Genomic DNA, 8,304 nt, shown 5'->3' with positions numbered 1-8,304 from the left:
TAGTTTTTTCTTTTTTGTTCGGACATCTTGTATATACATTTTTATATATTTTATAATTAAATAAATTTTCTTGGTTTATTAATTATTGTTTAGAATTTAATTATAATATTTATTAAAAATTAAATAAAAAATATTTTTACCAAAAAAAAGGGTTAGTGCGACAAAGAAGTAACCTACGTTGTGCAAAACTACTTTGAGTGACATAGGTTACTTCTTCGTCGTGCAAACCATGTTGTGTGACAACCCGTCCCTAGTTCTATGATTTTATAAATTTTAAACGTGTGAATTTACGAAAATGCCCTGAGAGGCGAGGGTATTGACTTTCGTTGACCAACGTATAGTGAGACGTATGAAATATTCCTTTAGCGTATTTCTGTAGTACTCGACAATATGGCTGTGTAGGCGTAAGCAAAAGCGGATTGGGGTATTGATATTACCATTTATTATTTTATATATTTTCTTAAGTACCATTACATTATTTTAAGATTACCTTTGGTAAAAATTGAGGGAAAGAGAAGAAGAAACAGGGGGAGAAGGGGAAAAAGAAGAAGGGGTATTGGCTGCCCAATCAAAGAGGAAGGGAGAGAGAGCTTCGGCCAAGGGAAGGAAGAGAGAGAGTGAAGGTGACCAACCAGAGGAAGGAAAGGAGGGGAAATGAAGGAGAAAAGAAAAAGGGGAAATCGAGTTTCCCTTAACTCGTGACCCAACCCGGTGGATTCTCCCATCTCTCGCCACCTTGGACGACAAGGTTAGTGTCAAAATGACCCTTACCACAAGGCCAACCGATCCCTTTTCCATTTTCATGTGAAAATTGGGTGGAAATTTGGTGAATTTTGGGTAAAACCGTACAAGAAGGGGCGCACTGGTTGGGTTCTATTCTGCCATGATTTGAAGCTACCTCCTCCAATTACCACCACCAATAGACTCCCCTCAACCTCAGGAACAAAGCCCAAACACTTGTGGAGGCGTCGGAGTGAGCATGGAGGTCGAATCGAAGTAGCCCCTATTTAAGGTTTCCAACGGATTTATGTAAAATTGAGGTGTTTCTCAGCCTAATTGGCCTTGGTCACACGTATGAAAGTTGCTTCACTCATTGAGACCTACAATTCTGTAAATTTTAGTAATTTTTGGAAATAGTTGGATTTTTCGGCGGTTCGGGACGGCCGACCACTACCCACGGCGGCGCGTGGCCGGGGCCGTTGATGTTAATCTTAGGCTAATTAGATGTCTCGAGTTCATTTTTGGTAGTTGTATGATGTAGGTTGATCGTTGGAATCTAAATTCTCTACGTTACGTTAATAGGTCATTGTATGAATCGACGATCCAACCGTCGGATCGTCACCAAACTTTAATACGTTATAGTACGTAATATTTGAGGACCATAGGAACTTACGGGTCAGGAATCCGATATACGGATCTTCCCGAATTGGATTTGTAAGTTCATAAAATAAAAGGTTAATTGCCACTTGGTTTTGACAATTGGCAGAGATCCGACCGTTGGATCGTAATGGGACTTTAGAATGTTGTTCTAGAAGTATAATGTGGATCTTTGGAAGCAACGGATCGGAAATCTGTTATCTTCCGAATTGAATTACGTAGGGTTTGTTTTATGTAAATTGTGTATTTTATCGGTATGAACTCTGAGATGTGATTTGATAATTGGTCATAGGCGACGATGGTTCGTGATGTCTCGGTATGCGTGCTAGGGAGTCTTAGCGTGGACCTCAAGTAAGTGGGTCTTTTCCTTTATATGGTATATATATATGATTGATAATTCCACAAACGGTTATAAATTGATTATTGCATATAATTACTGTGAATGCTTTGAAGTACTAATGTGAACTACGAATGGCTTAATCCCTGTTTAGGGTACGTAGGCAGTCTAACGAGACGTTAGATGCAACCATACAATAAATGAGACTAAATAATTGAGACAATAGCCTTGTTTAGGGAATTAAGCAATGTGAGGGACATTGGTAGAAAATGTGAGATATATATATATATATATATATATATATATATATATATATATATATATATATATATATATATATATATATATATATATATATGTGTGTGTGTGTGTGTGTGTGTGTGTGTGTGTAAATGGAAATGCTATAACATGGTTGAGTATCAGATTGCATCATGGTTTATCTATATGTATATTTGTTTGGACCCGAATTTACACCATCGGTCCGTGTAGTCAAGGCTGTTGAGTGAGCATAGCTTCCAACCATTGGATGGAAAAGTGAAGATAATTTTATTATTATTATTAAAGGATAATATTATGGTTTTATCATAATAATTATCTTTTAATATGAATTATCTTGAAATTCTCTCATACGGGATAAATAGGATGCAAATTATATCTCCAACTTGAAAGCGAGCTATGTAGTTTGATTTGATTTGGGATTCTCGGCATTTAGACGTATGCTTGGAGTCGGTTAACCATGCATGAAGGTTACCTTTTGATTAGTGGTGCTATCTGAGATAATGGTGCGGCATATTCTGATTTAGGATAATTGTTAGCATAGAAATATATGCTAATAATTAGCATATCCTTCAGGTGGAAGCACAGCATGGGCTAATGCACCTAGACATGAATATGGGTACTAATATTGCATGGTTTCTCATGATGCTATAGGAAGAGTTTCATGTCTATGCAAATTGACTTGGTTTCGTCAAATCCAATGGCCAATAGCCAATGATGATGGGTCATTGTTAAACGGCTAATTGACGTTGGGATGGCTATCAAGAGTTTTTATTTGTATGGAATGCTTATCTTCAGGGGGTTCAAGTTGTGGCCAGCTACGGATGGTACGCGCGAAGCACATATAGAACTGCTAACTCATCCCTATAAATACAAGATGCCGTGCAACATTTAAGGACTTCCAATTCAACACACAACTGCCCTGCGCAAACTCTCTCAACAACTTGAGATTTTTATTTTCTCTTTTCGCTGACACATCTTCTGTTGACATCAACAGCACTGTGAAAGCAACCGATGATATCTTCAGTTGGCATAGATAGCTCTGTCGCCGTATAATCAGCCGATCTCGTAGCATCTTTCGTTGGCATCAACAACACTACGGCGAGGACGGTTGGTTATCTATCCAAGTCTCGGTCGAGAAGGATTTCTGAATCCTTATTGGTCGAGGTCATCTCATTAGCCTTCTTGGCGAAGTGAGGTGTTACAAGTTATTACATTCGGCATATTGAAAGCCGAATTTGATATTGAACTTTGCAGAACTAGCAGCCTTGTCTTCAAGCTCTAGAACCCGAAGGCCAAGAGTGTTCCTTCCTCGGCCGTAGTCGCGAGATTCGGAAGTCAGCAGCGCACCCAACGCAACATCAACAAATTTACTCCTTGGCCGAGCTCGACCGACGAGTTGGCACGCCCCGCATTCACCGAAGGCCACGTAGGCTTAGTAGTTTTTAGGGTCAACAATATTACATGCACATAATTATTATGAATGCTTTGAAGTGCAAAGGTGAACGCAGGACACCCAGGTAAGTTCATGTGAGTTTATGGTATTAGTAGAAATGATGGAGTTATGGTATGACTACATGTAAGTTTTAGGCAACTCCGACACTATCGTACAGGTTACCCATGAGTCATATATGTTACAATAGATTCATTTAGAGCTCATAAACCTGCACCTCGGTGTTAGTGCTCCCGCTCATGGCCAGGGCACAGTCCTTCACGTGATGTTCACCTCCCGCACTTTATGCTCACCTTGGATCCAAGGTAGGTGCACAGTCCTGTCATACAGACCACTATAGGTGGTTCCGACTCGTAGGTAACCCGCATTTATTCACACACTCTTCACATGATCGTAGCACTTGAGCGTACTTATTTACACCTAGTCTTGTCGTAGAGACTACTATAGGTGGTTCCGACTCGTGTGCAGGGATATGTGATGAGCTATGGATAAGTCGTACAGGTCACTATAAATGACTCCGACTTATGAGCTATCATTGACTGATAAGATATGGATAAGTCGTACAGGTCACTATAGGTGACTCCGTTATGAGCTAGAATTGATTGATGACATATGGATAAGTCGTACAGGTCACTATAAGTGACTCCGACTTATGTTCTAGCATTGATTGATGAGATATGGGTGCAGTTGTACAGGTCACCATAGGTGACTCCGACTTGCGTACTAGTATGGATTATTAAGCAGACAATTATTTATATTTCTGTTGAGCTGCTGTGTTATGGTATACTTCTGGATTTAATGTTAGCGTACATTTGATATCATACTTATACATAGTGAATTCTCAGAAATTATACAGTTTTGCAAAGAGGATTACTATAAAGATAATTATGGTTTCAAACGTTTTGTTTTTACCCACTCAAATATTCTGTTTGGCAGCCTTCCAGGTTTTAATTGTTGAATGTTCGTATCGACGAGGATTATTGGCAAATCTCAGGATAGGTGGCTACTTCTGAGGGTAAAATCCTTATCCACTCTACTGTACTTACTTATGCTTTAACGTCACGTGTGAAGTGGGTTCGTTCCCGTTCACTAGCATACTCTGGTATTTAGGCACTCTTAGGTTTAAATTTATTCACTTTTTCCACGTTATCACACTTTATGGCTTCGTCATCTTCCAGGTGTCGGCTAGCACGACTCGAGTCGGAATCCTAGTGGATACTCTGGGTCGGGGTGTGTCATGTTGTCATTGCCTTGGCGCGACCGTTGGCGTGCGATGAAGGTTCGTTGGGCTAATTTTTGCACGACGTTTTTTTACTTTGCGCAACGAAAGACCTAAGTTGCACAAAGTGTTTTCTGTACTAGTGGCTACATTAAAATTGGAAATAAAATATGACCTTTATTCATACTTTCCCTATTAAAACAGACCAATGGTTTCTGAGGGCTTCGAAATTGACTACTAAAGCGCCTTCTGAACAACTTTAAACATCAAAAACCCAAACTATGAAGGATAGCTAACCACGATTTTATTGCGACCCAATTCTTTTCTTTCTTGGTTAGATATTAAAAACTTAGGGTAATTTACATTTTGCATTTTGAAGTTTGTGTTGAATTACAACTTCATACAACATATTAAACATTTCAACCTCTTATATTTACTTACTATTTCATTTTAATTTCGTAAAACAGTCTTAGTTTCTATTAGTTTCTCTATTATCTAGTTACATAGAAGTCGCGGGTATGCACCTGAGTCCATTTGATGTCAGCCACATTAATATTTTTTTTGCGTCAAGCGTGGGGACTTTCACACAAGAGTCAGCAAGAATGACCCGAACAAAAAGTTGCTCTGCAGGTGCACTCAACCCATCCGAATTAGGGGCAACGTGGGCAATTGTTGTACGTTGAATTTCCAACGACTAAATTTAGGTGCCGTTAAATTTCCAATAGCTTTAAAATTTTGAACTCATTCTTAATGACAAGTACATGGGGTGTATCGTGGGCCGTTCGATTATGTAATGGCTATATCATCAATGGTCCAGATTTTTTCGACTTAAAAATTGAAAAAATAAAAAAAAGTTATCCCTTGATATTCTTGGATAGTGACACATGACGTGATGAGATTAGTTGAAATTCTTATTGAAAACCTATCTATAAAATTCTTCCAGAATCATAACACGTGGCACCACGGGGATTTGTTAAAAATATAATAAAAAATCTATTCAGAAAAATTATAATTTTAGATAATGACATGTGGCATGATAGAATTTGTTAAAAATCCTATTTGAAATAAAACATAGTTTTCTAATTAATTAATTTTTTTTCTTTTTTAAGATTTGGATCCTCTTTAAAGTTATAATAATTATAGCCTGGTCAGAAGGATCATCTCCATTAGCTCAGGAGAGGATCTAAATCCCAAAACAAAATCCTAAAACAAAAATAAAAATAAAGTACGAGTTGGAATATGCATGCTGATATGGACATGAGGTTAAGGAATTTAATTTAATTTTTAATCTTAATTAAGGTATTAATCTAAAAGTAAACTTGTCCAAAGATTATTTTGATTTGCTTGTTTTCCTTTTTAAAGCTCAACCGGTGCACTAATGGCTAAAGCCATTGCCCTTCGTCTACCACGAGCTCACAGCCACATGCTGCCATACTTTGCAGCCCAGGCCTCGGCCACCTCATCCCCGTCCTCGAACTCGCAAAACGACTTCTCACCCACCGGAATTTCACCGTGACGATTTTTGCCATCCCATCTCCTGCTTCCAAGACTGAGTCTGAGCTCCTCAAGGCAGCCGCCACCCCCAAACTTTTTGACATTATTGAACTCCCACCGCCAGACATTTCCGGCTGTATTGGCCCCGACGTTGCTGTCGCTACCCTCCTTGCAGTCATGATGTGTGAAGTACGACCTGCGTTTCGGTCAGCCATACTTGGAATGAAGTATTCTCTTCTTCCTACAGTGCTTATTGTGGACCTTTTCAGCACCGAATCTCTGTCAATCGGCGACGAGCTGGGGATTCCCAAGTATGTTTACATTGCTAGCACAACATGGTTCGTAGCTTTGACTATCTACGTGCCAGTTTTTGATAAAGAAGTGGAATGAGAGTACGTAGACCAGACTGAACCGCTGAGAATTCTGGGTTGCAAGCCCATTCAGCCCGAAGACGTGGTTGACCCGATGCTGGACCGGACTGACCAATAGTATTTGGAATACGTAAAGAGTTTGTACTAATTTCCCGAAGAGTGATGGGATTTTGATGAACACATGGGAGGACTTGGAGCACAAAACAATAGATATGTTACGGGATGAGGGACTCTTGGGCAGAGTGGCTAGGGTGCCAGTTTATCCTATTGGACCATTGACGAAGCCGGTCCAAACAACCGATTCAACCTCAACCGGTCTAAGGGATGAGGGCTTGTTTAATTGGCTAGACAAGCGACCTTGTGAATCTGTGATATTTATGTCATTAGGGAGTGGAGGGACTGTGTCCTTGGAGCAGATGATAAAAATGGCTTGGGGTTTGGAGTTGAGTAAACAAAGATTCATTTGGGTTGTACTACCACCAGCTAAATCCATAGATGCTGCTTTTTTCACTTCAGGTGATTTTCAAACTTACCAAATATATATCATCAATTTTTATTTGTTACCTTCATAGAAACTCTTATCTGCGTAAATGTACTAATTTATAGTATTTGATAAATTATTGATATTGTGTTACAATCGATACTTTCACTTAAATTTAATATCTTTATTTAAGGAAACCGAGACGATGACCCATCAACCTATTTGCCCAAAGAATTCTTGACCCGGACCCGTAACGTTGGGTTGGTTGTGCCTCTTTGGGCGCCACAAGTGGACATTTTAAGTCATCCATCAATAAGAGTATTTTGATCACACTATGGATGGAACTCAAGCCTCGAGAGCATCACCAATGGAGTACCGATGATGGTTTGGCCACTCTATGCGGAGCAGAGGATGAACGCTACAATGTTGACAGAGGAACTAGGTGTTGCCGTCAGATCAAAAGTGCTACCATTAAAGAAACTGGTTGGCAGAGAAGAGGTAAAGGAAATGGTGAGAAAGATCATGGTGGACAAAGATGGTTAGGCAATAAGAGGTAGGGTTAAGGAGCTTAAATTAAGTGATGCCAGAGCATGGAGCGTAGGTGGTTCGTCATATAATGCACTTTCTCAAAGATCAAGTGGCAATGAAAGAAAATGCTAGGAGAGCTGGAGAATATGAAGGTTCTCAAATATGCTTGTTGTTTTCAATAGGCATTTTAACCTATATGATCTTGAGAATTGTCTTAACTTATCAGTTTAGTCCTTAACAATAAGAATTGGCAACCTTTATTAGTGACCAAATTGAGGAGTCCCAACAACCATTTTAGTTAAAAATCCTTTTGAATATTATATGATGAAGTATGTTAATGCACAAAATCAGTAAGGACTTTGGTACAACAGAAAGTGTTAAGTTTGTGACCTTCGCTATATTGCTCCGGTCACTAGTATGGATAAGTATGTAAATGGATAGAGATAGGGAAGCAAACACAAGATGTATGTGGTTCACCCAGATTGGCTACATCCACGAAGTAGAGGAGTTCTCATTAATTGTGAAGGGTTTACATAAGTACATAGGTTCAAGCTCTCCTTTAGTAAGTACAAGTGAATGATTTAATACAAATGACATTAGGAAATATTATGAGAGAATGATCTCTATTTATAGAAGAGAGTTTCTTGTTTCATTCTAACATTGACATGTGTCGTGTTGTGATTGGCTTCTGATGTTGACACGTGTCGCGCTATGATTGGCTTCTGATGTCGACACGTGTCGCACTGTGATTGGCCTCCTGGTTGGAGG

At 39.2% G+C, this 8,304-nt stretch overlaps 1 pseudogene; it reads left to right on the top strand.

Moving 5' to 3' along the window:
- Positions 1 to 5,913: 5,913 nt before the first annotated feature.
- Positions 5,914 to 7,731, top strand: LOC103402395 (anthocyanidin 3-O-glucosyltransferase 5-like; annotated as a pseudogene).
- The last annotated feature ends 573 nt before the right edge of the window (positions 7,732 to 8,304 follow it).

Source organism: Malus domestica, chromosome 02, assembly GCF_042453785.1.
Source record: "Malus domestica chromosome 02, GDT2T_hap1".
Classification (NCBI taxonomy): Eukaryota; Viridiplantae; Streptophyta; class Magnoliopsida; order Rosales; family Rosaceae; genus Malus; species Malus domestica.
The sequence above is the reverse complement of the archived record's forward strand: the minus strand, read 5'-3'. Positions and strand labels throughout refer to the sequence as shown.